The following is a 19,918-nucleotide window of genomic DNA, read 5'->3' as shown; positions in this document are numbered from 1 at the left end:
TTTACTACTCGAACTGTTGGTGACGGCGGGAGAGCTACCCTTGCAGCAAACCATAGTTTACTGCACAATACGTTCTTGATGAAGAAAGCCCTTTCTGCCAGCGGCAGTGGCGACGCAGTCACTGCTTCTGACTGTTCTTTAATGGAGCTGACAATTTCTCGCCACGTGTGAGGTGAAACACCACTTGTACAAAATTTGATACCTAGTATTTGCATATGCTCGGTCTGTTTAATGTCCCCTGGTAGCGTTATTTCGCCACGACCTAAATTTAATGCTTCACATTTTCTCATATTTATTTGCCCCCTGACATTGAAGCATATTGATTATAAATACGAAGTACCTCTACAAGACTGTCCCCATCCCGTAAAAACAAAGTGATGTCATCCGCATACGCCGATACTTTTATGCACCCGGATCCCGGCATAGGAAGACCTCTTATGAGCGGGCTCTCGCTAAACCGCCTCAACAACGGGTCAATCGCAAGCACAAACAATATGGGTGACAAAGGACAACCCTGCCGCACTCCCCTTGTCACATCAAATCTAGGTGTTAAAATGCCGTTCAGCAGTAGCTCAGCTGTTGTTCGCGAATACAACATCCGCAGGATGTCTACAAACTCTTCAGGGAAGTTATAGCATCGCAAAACCGCAAATAAGTACTGGCGTTCTGAGCGGTCAAACGCTTTGGCTTGGTCCAAGCTTACTAATACTCCTGAAGCTTCAAGCGCTGTTGTGTATTGTATGATATCACGTGTTAAGTTGAGAGACGAAAATATACTCCGACCCGGCACGGAACAGGTTTGATGTACACTGACTATTTTCGGCAATAATATCTTCATGCGATTTACAAGAAGGGTTGTCAATATTTTATAGTCTGTGTTGAGCAGCGTTATAGGCCTCCAGGATGAGGGTTCTGCAAGGTTGGAGTCTGGCTTTGGCAAGAGCATTACGCGTCCCCGATTAAACGATTTAGGAATACCTTCCCGTGCAAGAATGCCGTTAAGGAGCGACACTAAGGCAGTGCCAACTTCCTCCCAGCAAGATCGGTAAAATTCGACTGGTAAGCCATCTGGACCGGGTGTTGATCCGCTGTTCATAGATCGTATGACATCAAAAACTTCTTGCAGATTTGTTGAAGACAATAAATTCTGGCCTTCTGTATCTTCTACTTGAGGTAGGTCAGCGCAGAAGTCTAAAATTTCTTCACTCAATAGCTCTGCATTATAAATCTTTTCCGATGAAAATGCGTCTGAGAACCAGTTCCAAAAAATTCTTTCGATATCTCGCCTCGCACCACTCTCTGTGCCATCTTCTATAATAACTCTTTCAATGAAAGAGCTGCCATTCTGCCTCCTGCTGGACGCACGAGCCAGCCGCAGTACCTCAGGGTCGGAAATTGGCCTGTTGGTCATCCACGCCTTTGCAGAGGTGCGAGAGTACCAGCTCATAAGTCTATGGTAGCGTTCACGCTGAAGATCTAGGTATTCGCGGATTAACTGTGTTTGGGAGGTACCGTCTCGTACTATTCTTATCCTTCTCAGGCACTCACAAAGCTGCTCGGTCTCTTTTCTTTTTCTTTTCCTGCTAGCTGCTATGCATACTGACCTCCACCTTTCCTTTAAAGTATCCCACGCTTCGATATTGCATTCATAATCGCAAACTGCTGTAGCCACTGACGCTTTTAGTTCGGTTAGAGTCGCCTGGTCACGCAAAGAAGCAATGTCTAGTCTCCACATGTCAGTGCGTTCACCTGGCCTTCCCTCGAGGTTCAATATGACAGCGAAAGGGCGATGATCTGAAATGTGCCCGGCGTCCGCGGGGAGATCGAGGATGCTGCACTGGACAATTTGCGTTGTTAATTCAGGGGGGAAATACATTCGATCTAGACGACATTGTGATTGCCTTTGCTGCCATGTGGCGCCAAAGCTTCCGCCATGCATATGGACCCAGGCACCCGATAAATTGTAGTCTTTCACTATACGAGATAATTCAGCTGCGTGCGCATTGGAAGCGTATTGTCGTGGCCCTCGTGTGTCGCGCATGGGGTCGAGCACACAGTTAAAATCGCCAACGATAAAGAACGGATGGTTGTCTAACAAAAAAGGGGAGAGTCTCGCGAAGAAGTCATTGCGGTCTGACCATACGGCGGGTCCATAGACATTCAATGCCCGAACTTTCCTCTCACCCCAGAAAAAATCAAAAGCTATTACACGACCTTCCAAGTCAAAAAGGCGGTGACTTCCACGTAGAAGCACCCTACGAAAAACCACCACTCCTACACCGCGACATCTCCCGGGGCTATATGAAAAATAAGCTTTAACAGAAAATTCATCGCAAAATCTTTTAACTTCCTGCTTGTTTCTCAAGTTACACTCCTGAAGAAACAGGAGGTCGACTTTTTTCTCGCGAGCGAAATGGATTACTTCCCTTTGCTTATCTATGCTACGAAATCCTTGTGCGTTAAGTGTCATTATGTGCAAATACATGGTGAGTTGGTTGCGTACAGAAATAGACTAAGACAAATGGCTTACCACAAGCTAGTTGCGAACTGAATCGGCGTCGTACATCAGTGCAACAGCCAAAACACGGCAAAGTCAGCAATGGCTTAGGAGTATCACAGCGGCTAAAGCGAAACGGGCACTGTTCACGTTCTTCACACAAGTTAGCCGGAAGCAAGCTGATTACTAAAATACCGAGGTTGCAGACGCTCGCACAGGGACGGAAACGCGATGTCTGCGCCAAACACCGTTCCGTCAACGCTGCGTGAGCTTCGTAGCGGGGAGGAAAGGAAAAGCAGCCCTTACGGGCAGCAGATGCAGTGTAAGGCGCCATTGTTAGTACGTCTCCGAATCGGAGACAACGTCCATGGTAGTGGTGTCTCGTGGCATTTTCTTGCATTTCTTGGAGGGTGTCACCATTGGTTCTGATGACGTAGAGCTCTCTGAAGAGAGCACTCTCTTGGCTTCTTCAGACACTATTTGCGAGCGCGTGCGTCTCTCATTCACCGCTGTACTAGTACCACTCGCAAGCGCAGTCGTTGTCTTGCCAACCGGTGTGATCCTCGACGGACCGGCCGCGACTTCGGGGAGGCCGCGATGGCGTCCAGCCGCGTTCCCGCTAGCGTTCGGTGTTGGACCACATGCAAGGAGCCGTTCCCGCTGTGATAGCGTAGACTGGGCGTCTAACGTAGGCTCTTCATCGTCTTCCGTGGCAGACGACGCCATTGTGGCAGGTGGCGTCTCGTTGCTATCTTCGTCAGTAGAGGGAGAAGACGCAGCGTCGCTGGCATCGGGGGACGCTGGCGTCGGCGCCTCTGGGGCACGTTCTTTTCCTGGTTGATCTGTGGCTTGCGTCTGTGCTGCCTCTTCAGAAGTATTCTCGCCCTGTCCTGGCTGGGCGGGCGTCACTGGTGTCACTGCAGCAGCATACGAACGTGGCAACACACAGTCAACAGTGGCGTGCTCGCCATTACAACGTCTGCATGGCGCGTTGCACGTTGCAGTCGCATGGCCGAAAATGGCACATCGGGCGCATCGAGCTGATGTGCAGGTGGCCCCAAAATGACCTTCTGCTCCGCACTTGGAGCACACTCCCTTCATACCTTTGTATTCCAGCATTACCCGAAAGCCAGTCACCATGATGAAATTCGGTGGAGGTTTTACCATCTCGAGCTTGACCAGTCGGCTGCCATTGCTGATGTCCTTCCTGTCCTTGAAAACGACGTCGGAAATGCCTCGGCACTTCCCATATGGTGCAAGTGCAGCAATCAGTGCGTCGTCACTGACACAGGGTGGGAGACGGTAGACCGTCACATAAACCACTGGAGTGCCCATGCGTTCCAGCGGTACGACCTTGTTGGCGAGCAGCAGGGAACCTTTTGCCGCCATCTTTTGCCGCCATAAGCTGAGAATAATGAACACTTTTTTTCAGGAAACGTAGCAACAGAAATGGACCTGGAAAAGCCCTAATGGTGAAACAAGAAATGAAATTGATTTCGTACTTTCTGCCAATCCCAGCACAGTGCAGGATGTAGAAGTAATAGGTAGGGTAAAGTGTAGTGATCATAGGTTAGTCAGGGCCAGAAGTCACCTCAATTTGAACAGAGGCAGAGTAAAATTATTCAAGAAAAAACAGGTCAACTTAGACGCAGTAAGGGTGAAAACAGACAAATTTAGGCTCGTACTTGCAAACAAATATGCAACCTTAGAACAGATTGATGATGATGATGATGATGATGATGATGATGACGACGACGACGACGACGACGACGACGACGACGACGACGACGACGACGACGACGATGATGATGATGATGATGATGATGATGATGATGATGATGATGATGATGATGATGATGATGATGATGATGATGTAGAAGTAATGAATGAAACCGTAACTAGGCTGGCTTCTGAAGCAGCAATTGAAGTGGGAAGCAAGCCTAGGCACCGACGCAACCAGTAGGCAAGCTCTCCCAAGTAACAAGGGACCTAATAAAGAAACGACAAAGAATGAAAGTGTCCAACTCAATAGATAAGAAAGATTTCGCGGAACTGTCAAAACTGATCAACAAGGCGAAAACAAGTGTTATCCAAAACTATAACGTGAGAAAGACTGAAGAAGCCGTAAAAAATGGACGCTGCCTGAAATCAGCACATTCCACAAGAGTGCCATCCTGGCACTCGACGTGAAGGGAGCCTTCGACAACGTCTCACACGAAGCAGTGCTAAACAGCCTACAACATACCAACTGCGGACGGCGGACATACAACTACGTCCGGGACTTCCTGACGGGTAGAACGGTGACCATAGGCCTGGGGAATCTCAGGACCGAGAAGTTCCAAATACCGCAGAAAGGAACCCCCCAGGGGCCGGTGATCTCCCCGTTGCTGTTCAATATAGCGATGAGGGGATTGCCGAACCTCTTGGAGAACATCAGGGGTATCCGTCACGCAATGTATGCAGACGACCTGACCATGTGGACGTGCACGGGATCGGCGGGCGAACAACAAGACGCCCTGCAGGAAGCCATCGACAGGACCGAGCATTATCTGCACCGCTGCGGTCTTTCATGCGCGCCGGAAAAGTCGGAGCTCCTGATCCTCAAAAAGAGGACAAGAGGGCGGCCTCCGCAGGAGACACCTGACCCAACGTTGACACTAAATGGAGTCAACATACCCAAGGTGGACACACTCTGTATTCTGGGCCTCACTCTCCCGAAGGACGGTGCCGGTCTCGCCGCCATTAAAAAACTGCAAGCGACAGTTACCCAAGTCGCGCACTTGGTGCGAAGAGTGACAAACAAAAAGCACGGCCTGAAAGAGTAGGACACAATCAGATTAATACAAGCCCTGGTAATCAGCAGAGTCAGTTACGGCACCCCGTACCTGGGTCTCAAGAACAGCGAGAGAGACAAATTGAACACCCTAATACGAAAGACCTACAAGCTTGCACTGGGGCTTCCACCGACGACTTCGACGGAGAAGCTACTCAGCCTGGGCATCCACAACACTTGGGACGAACTAGTAGAGGCCCACAAGACGAGCCAGATAGAGCGACTCAAGCTCACCAGCACGGGTAGGGACACGCTAATAAGACTGGGCTACCCAGTCGAATATGAGTCCAGAAAACAGCGGGTTCCTCTACCCCTGAGGGAGAAGATCACGGTGGCCAGCATCCCGAGAAACATGCACCCTGAATACCACAGAGAAAGGAGGCGAGCGAGAGTGAAAGCTCTGCGTAAGGCCTACGAAGGACCAAAACAAGGAGAAGTCCGATACACCGACGCGGCGAAGTACAAGAACAGAGCGGCCCACGCTATCAGCGTGATCAACGGCCAAGGACAAGAGGTAGCAGCGGCCTCGGTAAGCACTCCAGACATCGACTGCGCGGAAGAAACGGCGATAGCCCTGGCGGCCACTACGGGCCAGCGAGAGGAAGATCTAATCACGATCATCACCGACTCACAAACAGCATGTAGAAATTACCAAAAGGGCTGCATTTCCAAACAAGCCCTGAGCATCCTCGAAAAGCGAGACAATTTTCCAGAGGTGTACATTGTCTGGGCCCCGGGACACGAGTCCCTGGCGGGTAATGTAGCGGCTAATGCCGCTGCCCGAGATCACATTCTCCGGGCTATCCCACCAGGTTCACGAGCACCGGTAGACCAACAAGATAGCGTCCCGAAAAGATACGCCGATATCTTGAGCCACTACAGACTGGGTAGAAGGATCTATCCACCCCCGCATCCCCAGCTGACAAGAGAAGAGGCGGTGATCTTCCGAAAACTACAGACCTGCACATTCCCGCACGGCACCCTGCTACACGCAATGTACCCTACGACCTATACTCACAAATGCGCCTTCTGCTCTACGCTTAATACCCTCTACCACATGGTATGGGAATGTCAACAAAATCCATCGACACCGCCCATCACCGGACCAACCGTCGAGCAGTGGGAGGCCCAACTGATAAGCTCGAGCCCTGAAGACCAGCATCGCCTGGTGAGCAGGGCCAAGCTATCAGCTCAAGCCCACGGCATCCTGGACTAGGGACGCCGCCCACCTCGGACGATTTTACCGTCGGCTCATTTCAACTAATAAAGTTTATTCCTCCTCCTCCTCCAGCCTGAAATCAGTGAGAAATAAGCTTGGCACAGTACAAACCAAGATGTATGCACTGAAAGATAAGCAGGGTAATATCATCAGCAGTCTCGAAGATATAGTGAAAGAAGCGGAAGAATTCCATACTGACCTGTACAATACCCAGAGGAGTCAGGATACCCCTATTAGAAACAGCAATTAACAGGATACAGAAACTCCTCCTATAACTAGTGATAACGTCAGAAGGGCCTTGCAAAACATGAAACGAGGAAAAGCGGCAGGAGAAGATGGAATAACAGTCGATTTGGTCAAAGAATGAGGAGACATAATACTAGGAAAACTGACGGCTCTATATACGAAGTGTCTAAGGACTACGAGGGTCCCAGAAAACTGGAAGAATGCAAATATTATAGTAATCCAGAACAAGGGAGACGTTAAAGAATTGAAACATTATAAGCCCATTAGCTTACTCCCCATATTATATTAAATATTTACCAAAATAATCTACAGTAGAATAAGGGCAACACTGTACTTTAGTCAACCAAGGGAACAGGCTGGCTTTAGGAAGGGATACACTCCAATGGATCACATGCATGTCATTAATCAGGTTATCGAGAATTCCGCAGAGTACAATAAGCCTCTCTATATTGCTTTCATGGATTACGAAAAGGCATTTGATTCAGTAGAGATACCAGCAGTCATAGAGGCATTACGTAATCAATGAGTACAGAATGTTTACGTAAATACCTTGAAAAATATCTACAGAGGTCCTATAGCTACCTTAATTCTACACAATAAAAGCAGGAAGATGCCTATAAAGAAAGGGGCCAGAAGGGAGACACAATCTCTCCAATGCTATTCACTGAGAGTTTGGAAGAAGTATTCAAGCTATTAAACTGGGAAGGCTTAGGAGTAAAGATTGACGGCGAATATCTCAGCAACCTTCGGTTTGCCAATGACATTGTTCTATTCAGAAACAATGCAGACCAGTTACAAAAATGACTGAGGACCTTAACAAAGAGAGTGTAAGAGTGGGGTTGAAGATTAATATGCAGAAGACAAAGATAAGGATGAACAGCCAAGCAAAGGAACAAGAGTTCGGGATTGCCAGTCAGCCTCCAGAGTCTGTGAAGGAGTACGTTTATCTAGGTCAATTAATCACAGGGAACCCTGTTCACAAGAAGTAAATTCGTAGAAGAATAAAAATGGGTTGGATTGCATACGGCAGACATTGTCAGCTCCTGACTGGAAGCTTACCATTATCATTGAAAATAATAATAATAATAATATTTGGGGTTTTACGTGCCAAAACCACTTTCTGATTATGAGGCACGCCGTAGTGGAGGACTCCGGAAATTTTGACCACCTGGGGTTCTTTAACGTGCACCTAAATCTAAGCACACGGGTGTTTTCGCATTTCGCCCCCATCGAAATGCGGCCGCCGTGGCCGGGATTCGATCCCGCGACCTCGTGCTCAGCAGCCCAACACCATAGCCACTGAGCAACCACGGCGGGTTATCATTGAAAAGGAAGGTGTACAATCAGTGCATTTTACCAGTGCTGACATATGGGGCAGAGACTGGGAGATTTACAATGAAGCTTGAGAACAAGTTAAAGGGACACTAAAGTGAAAAATGATTTCTTCTGCGTCAGTAAATTACCGTTCTGCAACACCAAAAAGCACAACTCTTACAACGATAAGACGTTTGGTAAGCCAGAAAAAGCGCAAGAACGAAATACGGGTGGCGACGCCTATTTAAGTTCCCGCACCTGGGGGCTGTGACGTCTAGCATTTTGACGGCATCTTCTAGGGCCTACTAATTATACATTGCGGTACGGATTGGCTACATTGTGTTCTAAAGGAACCAAATATTACACATGGCAAGTTACGGGAACCTTTATTCAGCCAACGCAGCCCAAATGCGAAAACATACTTTGGAATTCCTGACGTCACGCTGACGTACCCGCTCTGGGGTTTCGGCGCGAAATTCAAATACTGATACTTGAACCTTCATCTTCTCATCTATTTCTCGTCTAAACTATTTTTTAAATGACTGCCTGCAGGGTTCTCAAACAATGTTTCATTAGTCTAAACTGATTTATTGCTTCGCTTTTGGGTCCCTTTAAGAACTGGGCAATGGGCGATGGAACGAAGATTGCTAAGCGTAACGTTAAGAGACAGAAAGAGTGCGGTTTGGATCAGAGAGCAAACGGGTATAGACGATATTCTAATTGGCATCAAGAGAAGAAAATGAAACTGGGCAGGTCATGGTAATGCGCCGGTTAGATAATCGTTGGACAATTAGGGTTACAGAATGGGTATCAAGAGAAGGGAAATGCAGTCGAGGGCGTCAGAAGACTAGGTGGAGAGATGAAATTAGGAAATTCGCGGGCGCTATAGTAGCAATCGGTTGGCGCAAGACAGGGGTAATGGAGATCGCAGGGAGAGGCCTTCGTCCTGCAGTGGACATAAAACAGGCTAATGATGATGATGATGATGATTACGAAATTGAAATACGTTGGAAAACGCGACCTACGCATTTGCACGTCTCAACTTCTGAACGTCTAAATAACATATACACATAATCACACTATTATTATTATTATTATTATTATTATTATTATTATTATTATTATTATTATTATTATTATTATTATTATTATTATTATTATTATTATTATTATTATTATTATTAAAGTCGGGTTTTGTTGACTGAGTGCACACCAGAGCTCCATGAGTGCGGAGGAGAGTGCAGGGTAGAGAAAACAGGCGCTATACTAGTTCGCGTGCGCCAGCTATAGTCTATGGCGCCCTGTCTAGGCCACGGGCTACACCGAAGCGGGCTAGTGTAACAAGGGACTCTGCGTTAGGCATAATGTCCTGTCGCAATGTTTCGAGATCCATGTATTTTAAAATATCGTTGTTGTTTCGTAGGTTTTCGAATGCCTAGCACATACAATACGAAGTGTTGCAGATTTGCGATGCATACGGATTTACACAATGTGCATTTACTAAGGTTAGTGACGTTAAGGCCTTTTCTTTGATATGCAAGGGTTACGTATTATGCTTGGGGGAGTGGCTGTGTTGTACCAAACTTTATTGATAAATATTTCCTGGGATCTACTTATACTATATTGTACATAATATATACTCATATACTTATACTATATTATCTACTTACACTCCATCTCACAAGTCGTTCGCAGCACTGTGGTAGCTGCAGGACTCCATAGCCAACAGGAATACCAAATGCCCCTCGAGATGTGTTCATCCGCGCCGCGTCGTCTGCTCATTGGCTGCTGAATTCGCTGCAACACGACGTGCGTACGCAAAGGCCCTCACATGTCACTTATCGCTATAGTAACGTACCATTTATATAGTGGCCTATAGTAGGGGAGGGGGGCTAAAGCGCCGCGCGAATACATGGGGGAGCGTGATGCTTTTCCGGGGAACTTCCTCGCCACGGTGCTGCTGTGCCGGAGGAACCGTTAGAGTTACTGTAATGCCCCCTATTGGAGCACGCTTCCCAAAGGGAGCATATGCAGTAACTCTAGGACCCATGGGCTTTCTACGCTGTGTAATCTGCAGCAAAAGCGGTAGTCGTCTGCTACGTGCATGTTATTTTGGTCGCTGTTAGCCGTCATTGCGATAATTTAAGTCCTATAAAATACTACGTCACTGCAAGGTAATACTGCAGCGACTCATCGCACTATAGGACGCGTTTGTGTACTGTGAATACGGGCATTTTGCATATTTCCTTCTATTCTGGCAGGTTGGTCACTGCAACGGCCAGCACTTATGCAGCTGTTTCAGGCACATATTCAGCGCCTACTTCATCGTGAGCAGAGATATTTCAATTTATTTAAAGGTGGCATGACGGACGTAAACATGCTGCAAAATAGAATAAGCGTGAGATGGCGCGCATAACCAGGAGTACAAGCAATTATAAACGGCCTTCTCATGCTAACATTTTGCGCCCTTCATTTAATTTATTTCATGCGTTTTATTTGTTTTAGAAGACTGTCTCCCACGCTCTTCTGCTTCCTTCTTAACATGAAAGCAAATTTAGCAATTTATTCTGTATGCTTGCCGGTTTGTGCGTAGCAAATACAAATACTGATGAATTATAACGTATCTGCAATTACATAATGAAAAGAGAAAACTGACAACAAAGATAACATTTCACGTTTTACTGTGATTGAAGGCAACAGCAGTACTGATATTTAAATAGCAATGTTTTTAGTGCATCAAGAGCGCTAATCATCAAGTGCCCCGGGTTTTTGTCTACCTTTTCACCAAGAGTGTTAATTCTCACGACAACTATGTCAATATAGGACAAACACATATAACATCGCCATGCGCAATAGATGCTTGCTAGTTTACGTAATAACCATACGGTAAGCGATAAGTTGCTCGACAACTATCGCATCGGGGGGCCATTTGCATATGATAGCTTGAGAGAAGTTACATGTTGATGATTTATGAGATGATTCACGGATTGTATAACAAGTTTATTGTAACAGTTAAACATTTAAATCACAAATGAGTAAACGCCTGGGCCGGTAATAGATACTTATTTGAATCTAGAAAAAAAATGTAATTTTCTGTATAAATGGAAAATTTTTGAAAAGGAGGAGAGGCCGAGCAAATGCAGACGAAGTAAATGTAAGATTCAATACTTCTGGTGAGTCGAACGGATGGCTCCGCGTCAAATCACAACCGGACCCCGCTCATTTCTCTCTTCTCATTAGCCTTTCATACGCAAAGGCCCTACGCTTCTTTAAATCATACGGCGTAATCGTAGTATAATGTCGTCCCCGTGTTACATCATCACCTCCAGTCTCCTCTCCTTTCTTGTTTTTTTATATTGAGCTATCGCACGACGTAATGACGTCCCCACACTGCACCCCCGCTGCCGATGTTCCTTTGCTTTCTCTCTTCTCTTCGCTCATTCCATCGTCACGCTCCTCCGCCGCATTGCTAGGCATTGTATCGTCCCCTCCAACCTTGGTCTCCTTTCCCTACCTCACGAACTGAACTTACTTAAAGGGACACTAAAGGTTAATATTAAGTCAACGTGGACTGTTGAAATACTATCCCAGGAACCTCGAAACGCTTGTTTCGTGCGAAGAAGAGACCTATTTTAAGAGAAAGTGCGTTCTGAAGCGTCCGCGTACCTCTAGCGCAGTTCAAATCACCCGCCCTCCGATCGAGGAGTATTGACGTCATGGTCTCATAGTGACGTTGCGCCGTCGGTGAGTAAAACGGCGAGCCCGCAGGCGGCGCTACGGCTTTTCTGCACAAAACGCAAACGCGCGGCCAGAAACAGAGCCAAGACAAAGCCGACAGCAGCGCGAAAGCGGAACTATGGTGGCTAGCGGAAGGGAAAGCGCGCGACGATAAGCTGGTTCTATATTTTATGACGCCAACTTCGACGCTCCTTGCAATGGATGACCCTGACAACGACACATTAGCTCACGATGCCGGGCTCGAGTTCAGCGATTTAAGCACTGGTGAACGTGACGTGCTGTTGAGGGCTCGCGCTGCCGGCGTCATTGCGTATACTACTACGACGACGGCCTGCTTTGAAAGGCACTTCATGCGACTTCAGTAAGTCGGCGTTGAACTCGTAATCCTCTGGACGAAAGTGTAGCGAGCACACTACGTGATTTTTCGGCTCTTTGCCAGCGCACTGTGGCAGAGGTACGGCTCTTAACCACTTCGAACGGAGAGGTTCACTCGTTGGCACACAGGGATAAGTAACGTTGGATTCGCCGCTGCAACTGCCCTTGGCCAAGTTCCGCGGACCGTTCGCGCATCCCAGGACATCACATGGACGTGGCATTCTCGCTGCTTGTTCCGAATGCAAGTTTCACGAGCCAGCAGGACCACCGCAGCACGACGCGATAACGAAACAACTGAAACTCCAAAGCGCGCGCGGAGCAAGGTCGAGGGCGCAGAGTCGAGCGAAAACGAAACCTTTCGATCACCCATACTACTCAAGGGTAACGTAAAAATCTTATTTTTTTTCTTAGAATCGAATAGAAGTAGACAAGTAGCATTTTCTTCAGTCTTATAATCTAATGCAATGGTCTTTTTAATACGAGTAGTTGAGTACTAGTGATATAAATTATTATGAGGAGTCCTTTCGTCATCGGGCTAGTACCGGAATGTTACTGGGGGGTCTCAAATCGTGTCGTTCATTTACCTCAATTTCTCGGTTACTAAAGCTCTGTTGGCGATTATATTGACGCCTTAGACGTTCTAGAGCATTGCTTTATAACTTTAGCTTGACTTTCTGGTAACCTTTAGTGTCCCTTTAAGCTCGCTGCGCCGGTAGCTCTTCAATTTATTTATTTATTTATTTATTTATTTATTTATTTATTTATTGTTGATGTCGCGCTCGTGCTTGCTTAAACCGCATGTAATCTGCAACAGTTTTCTAAAGTGATTGAAACAACACCTTTGCGTTTGTACATTCCTTACCAGATTTCTGATTAGGCAGTTATTTTATGTACCAAAAATGCTGGCACGTATATATTTAGGTTAACATTATCTGGATATCTGTAAAGCCTCTTTCTGTGGGACGTATTTTGTGCAAGAGCTCGTGGAATAAAGTTTGTTTATCTGGCATTGTTTTTCTTTCGAATGTCTGCATTTAATACAAGCTTCGTCTAAGCACGACGAATCTCGTTGCTGCACGCTATCGCTGAAGCGAAATGAACTAACATTATTATGGCGCTACGGCCATCTCTACTCTCTCTCGTTTCCTTTATGTCTTCTGTCTGTGCTCTTTGCATAATAAAGTAATAGTCGAGGCGAACAAATTGTCGAATGAAGACGTGTGGATATGGCTGTAAACCACTGGCAGCCATGACAACCAGCGAAGCTCTAACTGCACCTATATACTGCAGTTGACTGCGCGAGCAATTTAGATTTTTTTTTTCATTACTCTTAATTATTGCATGCCTCACTTTTTTGCCCAATTACCCATACGAATAACTTCGTTTTCGTTCTCTCCTTGTGCGTGCGACTTCATGTTGCGCGTTTCTACGCACATACAGCTCTCACATTACCGTTGCTGAACTCTATAGCACCGGAACTATAGCCGCGCTAATGCCGTTCGACGCATGATTTCTTTTTTTCTTTATCTGGCTGCCCCAGCAAGGCAACGGTTAAAGGTGTTCCAGAAAGAACAGCGCTTCAAGACGCGGGACACAAGGACACAAGGACACAACCACACGCACACACACTGCGCTGCTGTTTCTCCCTCGTGTCCCGTCTCGAAGCGCTGTCCTTTCTGGGATAACGGACCTACTAGCCCGCAAGTCAATCCTTGCAAGGTTAAAGATGGGTAAGTTCCATGCTTTACCACATCATTCAACTTAAGTAGCCTCCAAGTGTCTTAAGTAGGAGTGGGGTGCAAAGAACTACAGCACGTAGCAGACCTCCCTCACTTTCTGCGCGCTTCCCGAGCGCAGAAAGCCCACGGGCTCTAACTATTAAGTGTTTCAATGTTTAAAAAGTAGCGCCATCCTTTGAACTTTGCCGCCGCCGCCGCCGCCGCCGCGAGGGCTGTCCTCCTTTCTTCCTTTCCTGCGCCCTCCGGCGCCCGTCTCCCCTTTCGCGGTTGAGGTGTCCTCTGCTGAGAGACAGTTACTGCGCTGCACTTTACCCCAACCTTTCCTTCCCATATTCAAGAATCTCCTTCTCTCTCTATCTCCCCTTTCCGTTTTGACTACCGCCGCCCCGTGACAACGCGCGCTTTCCAATCTTAATTTTTCATCCGAGAAGTGCGCGCTTTCAGACGCTTCTCCGGCGCCATTTTTGATGCAATGAATGAATACGCGCCTTAGTGCACGTAGTGTATTGTTTATATGGTGACGATAGCTTCCGTCGTGAACGTGTCATTAAGAACAGCGCTCTTCCTTGGCACTGTTTCTACTCCTCGTCATGAGTTGCTGCGCCCATGGTTGCCGTAATCGCTTCAATGAGGGAAAAAAAGCTTTTTACGCTGCCGTCCGGCAATCATGATGTGGAACAAAGAAAGATATGGATGGGGCACTGGATCGGAGGCGCAAACTTCGACGGGCCGCAGTCCGCAAGCCTTGTGAGGTAAGTAGGACGTTTCTTAATAACACTGTGTATCCGAGCTATTTATTCCCAGCCTATCACACGGCGCTATGTTACTGCAGATGTCGTGCGCTCGTTCGTTGTGCACCATGTCAGCGTAGTTTTCTTCTTAGAGCAATAGTGCGCACTTTTTTAATGTTTAAGCATTCTTTGGCGAATACCACAGGAACATTTGTCCATCACGCGAAAAGTGATGTCTTGTCTCTGCACAAGAATGTCTAATTTGCTGACACTTAATTGTTATAATAGCGTAAATTTAGACGATTAGTAGCTTTATAAGCGATATGGAACAATTGAAACTGAAGAATGAAAATGATCAGAGAGAATGCCCATGGATACAAAGGGCTCCATAGAAATTGCATGGGAAGCTAAGGGTAGGGGCGGGCCAACTTGAATTTTGGGGATTACCAACAGAAATTTGGGAGTGGGCCAACAGAAATTTGGGGGAATGCTTCCGCATACTTATAAAACTCGGTGGAGTTTCTGCATGCTTCTTGACATAAGAAAAACGGAGTGATACCCAAAAGCTATATGCGTTTTTAAGTGTGTGTGTTTAGCCGTGGAAAAAAAATACAGCATCAGTTAAACTGTTAGAATGCTCATGAAACAAATCAGACTTCCACGCGATAATACTTTAGGAAAAAAACAGTATTTCACCTTTGAAAATTCTGTGGGAAACGCTACTCATTCGATCAAAATTTACGATATTCTTTCTGATTCTTTCGTTAATGTTTGTCCATAACGAGTCGTTTTCGGGGCGTGTGATGTTTAATTCATGTAGGACTTCATCTTCTATTTATTATTTAGGTTAATTTTTCGGATAATCAATTTGTGCCTTTCATTATGCGCGATTTTGGCAAAAACAAGCTGGAGGCGGACGCTGTACCCAGCCACTCTAATGTTATCAGCCAGAGAGCGCAGTCAATGCCAACGTAATAAATTTTAATCTTTATTGTAAGGCTCTAGGCTCTAGCCACATCATTCCTGAATTCCACATCATCAGTATGAATTGCTGGTGTGGCTTCAGTCACCGCTTCCGTTCGCCTTAACGACGTAGCTATATAACTGAGCAGTTACAGTCGGTGGTACTCAAAACAGATTTGTAGCTTCCATTTCTTATGAATACCTTGAGGCAGTCGTGCTTCATAGTTACTTGCGACAATTCACATACCGTACTCAGCGAAAACCCGTACAGAGACGCGAACGTGTGCTCCCACGCTATGCCTGTTTGACTCCAAAGCATACATATTTTTACACGTTTTTGCCCTAAAATTTCCTTAGTAACACTTATTCTTCTTGCCAGGGTTGAAATAAGGCTCTTGGGTGTAATTTCAGCGCGACAGGAAATAAACAGGAAATAAAACAAAATTGGCAGTGGCTTAGCTCTGCTATGCCAGGATATACGTAGCGAAAGCTAAGGCATAGCATAGTTAGCCTTGGTTAATCTTGATTGTAAGTCCAGGTTAGTCTGGTTGTCTAGCTATGTGCGGCGTTTAGCCAGTCGTTCGGCGCGCTGTCCGTCTGTTTCCTGGGCGATTCGTTTCCTCTTCATCTCGTTCCGATGTCGATTCCAGGCCTCCTCCCGCTTATCAGAATTGTCGCCATCCATACTGCCACCACTGCCGCCTCAACTGTGGTTGCGGCGCACGCGAGCTCTTCTTTTCAATCCGCCGACATGTTCTGAGGCATGCGACGCAGCTGGCGAAGCGAGCGGAGGCGAGCGCAACGACGAGGAACGCGGTGTGATGTCATACCGAACGGCGGCGGCGGAGAGGCGCAGCGCTGCGCAGCGGAGAAACACCTGGGGCTCGGTGCTTACCGAGTATAGTACATACTGTATATACTTTAGTATATATATATATATATATATATATATATATATATATATATATATATATATATATGCCCGCGGCGAGGTGTGCTCTGTGAGGTCATGTGCCTCCTCGGAGCACCGCCACGGTGAAATCGCAAGTCCGCGGCCAGTAAAGCTTTCGCTTTAAAAGCGCCGAACTAAAGTTGTCATACCGTTCGCATTAACACGTGGTGTCGTCTGCTATCTGCATCGGAAAAGGGGGCGCCACAATCGAGAGGCAAGAGCAGGCTAAGAGAAACGAGTGCAAAGCGGGGAAGGGCAACAGAAATGGCGGAAATGGCGCTACTTTAATCATCAAGGAACAATAGCGGACACCCCCATAAAGGCCAGCGGCCGAATTGACTGTAGCGCACCAAGCGGATGGGATTGACTTCTTCCGGTTTCGGGCGCGCGCGTTTTGAACGCTAGCTTTCACGCGCTACGCGGGCTGCACTATTTTTTGTTTTGCTTCTGCTGCTTAATCGCATGAGGTCTTTGGACGGAATCGATTATTTAATTAAAATGATTGCGAACGATCTCTACAAGCCTCCATCGAATCTGTGCCACATGCAATTTCATAAAGCAAACGCAAAACGCCTTGTAAATGTGGAAATGTTTATTTCGCTCTATATAAATGCTCATTCCGGGCTTGTTGTGCGTTCATCCAATGTTGTGGCACCAGGTAAGCAGCAGTAGTTCCCGTACGAAAATCCACCGGACGGTATCAGCAGAAAAAGGTAAATTACAAGCATGTGCCATTGTGGTATTTAGACCTTATACGAATACTGCGTGTAGAGGGGAAACGTGCGAAAGTGGTGAATGGGAGACATTACAAACAAAAGCTATTCGCTTTTACATACATCGCGCCGAATATACCAGACCCATTCCAAGCCGTGCTATGAATTATGAAGAAAGCATCTGATCTCCAAACATTCCTCCGTTTGCGGGCATTATTTCCTGCACTTTAATAGCCCAAATGCACGGGCGACTACGCGTTTCCAAAACTACTTGGCCTCAGCCGACGCGATAGTACGCTACATACACAGAGGTGGCCACAACACAGACCAGACCATGCTAGACGCTCGCAGAATTCCTTCTGCTTGCACGGAAGAGAAATGCGTGGGTGCAAAGCCTGTTCTCAGTCGTTCAGAAGACAGACTTTTCGAGTTCTTCGTTTTTGAGCTCTTCGGCGTTATCTTTGGCCCCCGCGTTCTGCCGGCGCAAGCAACACACTCCAGTGTTATCACTCTTAGCAATCGCTCGTCGCGTCTTCGATAAGCGTGAGTACCGAAAGAAGGTATATGTTGTGGGACCATATAAAATGATGAAAACGAGAGCAAGGTGAAAGGGGGAGCCAACGTTTTGACAAGCGGACTTGTCTTTTTCAAGGGACGAGTGCACCTGTCGAAACGTTGGCTCCCGTTCTCACCGTGTTCTCGTTTTGATAATCGTCTTGAATTTCCATCTGCCGCCTATCCTCTGTTTTCACTGAGGCCATGGAAAGCGTCACAAAATTGTCTCACTAAGATTCAGTACACGCCAAGCTGTCCCCACGGCCGGCCTGCTTTTTTGCTAACTGCGTCACAACCCCAGGCGCGGCGAGCTTGCCTCAAAAGTATCCCAAAGGATAACGAAATTAACTACAATAATTTTGTTGGTCAGAGAATGCGTCACGAATTTGTCCCACTTCACGCGAAACTAATTGCCGCACATGGCCGAGCTGTTTTTCGCTAACTGCGTCACAACGCCGGGCGCGGCCACTGAGCTTGAAAAGTATTCCAAAAAGTAACGAAATTAGTTACAATAATGTTGTGGGTCAGAGAAAGCGCCAAAGCTGTCCCGGTAGGATTCAGTACACGCGAAACTGCGTCACACGGCGGAGCTGCTTTTCGCCAACTACGTCACAAAGCCGAGTGCGGTGAGCGTGCTCAAAAACTATCCAAATAACTTATAATAATCTTGGGCCTCACAGAAACCGTCGACAACATCTCCCAGTAGGAGTCGACAAATCAACTTAACTGCGCAAGGACGGCCGAGCTGTTTCTCGCTAACTGCGTCACAAGTCTTGGTTCCGTGCCGTAAAAGCCAAAACTGCCTGAAATGCCTTACAGAATGTCAAACAAAATTTCTCACCTTGCCGTAGTCCAAGAAAACATCGGGGGCACAACAAACACGCTACATCCAAAAGAGACGCGTCGCCAACAGGCGAACTTCGCATGCGCAATCATCGGTGGCCTGTCTGGCGCATGACGCATGCATATCTGTCGCGCCTGGCGTGCCGTTAGCTTGTTGCTAGGTGACGCAAGAAAAATAAATAGCAAAGTATAAGTTCATTTATACGCAAAAATTTTGAGTTTTAACGGGAAAGATTACCAAAATAAAACATCTGTAAGTTCATTTCACATTCTTTTTTTTTTTTTTTTTGACGCTCGCGTCAACGAATGCATGGGATTAACACTAGGCGTGACGTGTTTCCTGTTGCCAATTTTCGCCGGTGTCCCCTCTTGTTGGATTTCTTTTTCTATGATTGAGGGGCTTTAGTCCTGACGGGTTCTGATTTAACGGGTCCGGCACAGCAGCGGCGCGATGCGGCAGTTCCCCGCAAGAACCAATTGCGCGGAAGCTGGCGCTTTGGACACTCTCCCAGTATTTCTAGGTCACTCTAGTATCATATACTAGGTAAAAACAGGAATCCAATCCTGCCATTAATCAGGCAGTTGCGTACGCCCGGAACTATATTCCGCTGCGCAAGGATATTGCCCGTTTCCGCCTCGTACCTTCGGCGGCGCTGCAAGCTACTTTTCTAGCACTTGTGCATTTGAGTTTATCTTGGTTGGAGATATATATACTTGATATAGTGGCTGCAGTACTCTGGTCATCTCAAGTCGAGAGTTCACTGAGATGGAGTAGTTGTCGACTCAGTAATTGTTGTGAAAAGCCTCAAATACTCGACAACGTCACAAACAAGTACAGCTTATTTCATACAACCCGTTCAAAACGCATGGCAAGCGCAGCACGGCTTCAGATTTAGATAGGCTACACAAAACGTCACCAAAAGGGAGGATGGCAGTCACGTGGTAAGACAAACAGCAAAAGAGCTCGCCAGTACAATGTCGGCCATACAGTTAGCGTGTCGCCGACAGATGCCAAATCGGCCTTTTCGCTTCTTTTGAAACGCAGAGGGACGCTTATTATTACTCCCGTCTCCACCCATCTTCTCTTATTATTATTGTGCGCGCGCGCGCGCGCGTGTGTGTGTGTGTGCGTGCGTGCGTGCGTGCGTGCGTGCGTGCGTGCGTGCGTGCGCGTGCGTGCGTGCGCGCGCGCGCGCGCGC

At 47.0% G+C, this 19,918-nt stretch overlaps 1 long non-coding RNA gene across 1 annotated transcript in view; it reads right to left on the bottom strand.

The window, feature by feature from the left end:
• The window catches only part of LOC142570945 (uncharacterized), a 92,118-nt gene extending 73,320 nt beyond the window's left edge, over window positions 1-18,798 (bottom strand). Inside the window, exon 1 of the long non-coding RNA XR_012825718.1 lies at window positions 18,717-18,798. This is a non-coding gene — a long non-coding RNA (uncharacterized LOC142570945). The remainder of the gene's footprint in view (window positions 1-18,716) is intronic.
• Window positions 18,799-19,918: the final 1,120 nt, after the last annotated feature.

The sequence above is a fragment of the Dermacentor variabilis genome, chromosome 2 (genome assembly GCF_050947875.1).
Source record: "Dermacentor variabilis isolate Ectoservices chromosome 2, ASM5094787v1, whole genome shotgun sequence".
NCBI lineage: Eukaryota > Metazoa > Arthropoda > Arachnida > Ixodida > Ixodidae > Dermacentor > Dermacentor variabilis.
This window is presented reverse-complemented; position numbering and strand designations above follow the sequence as displayed.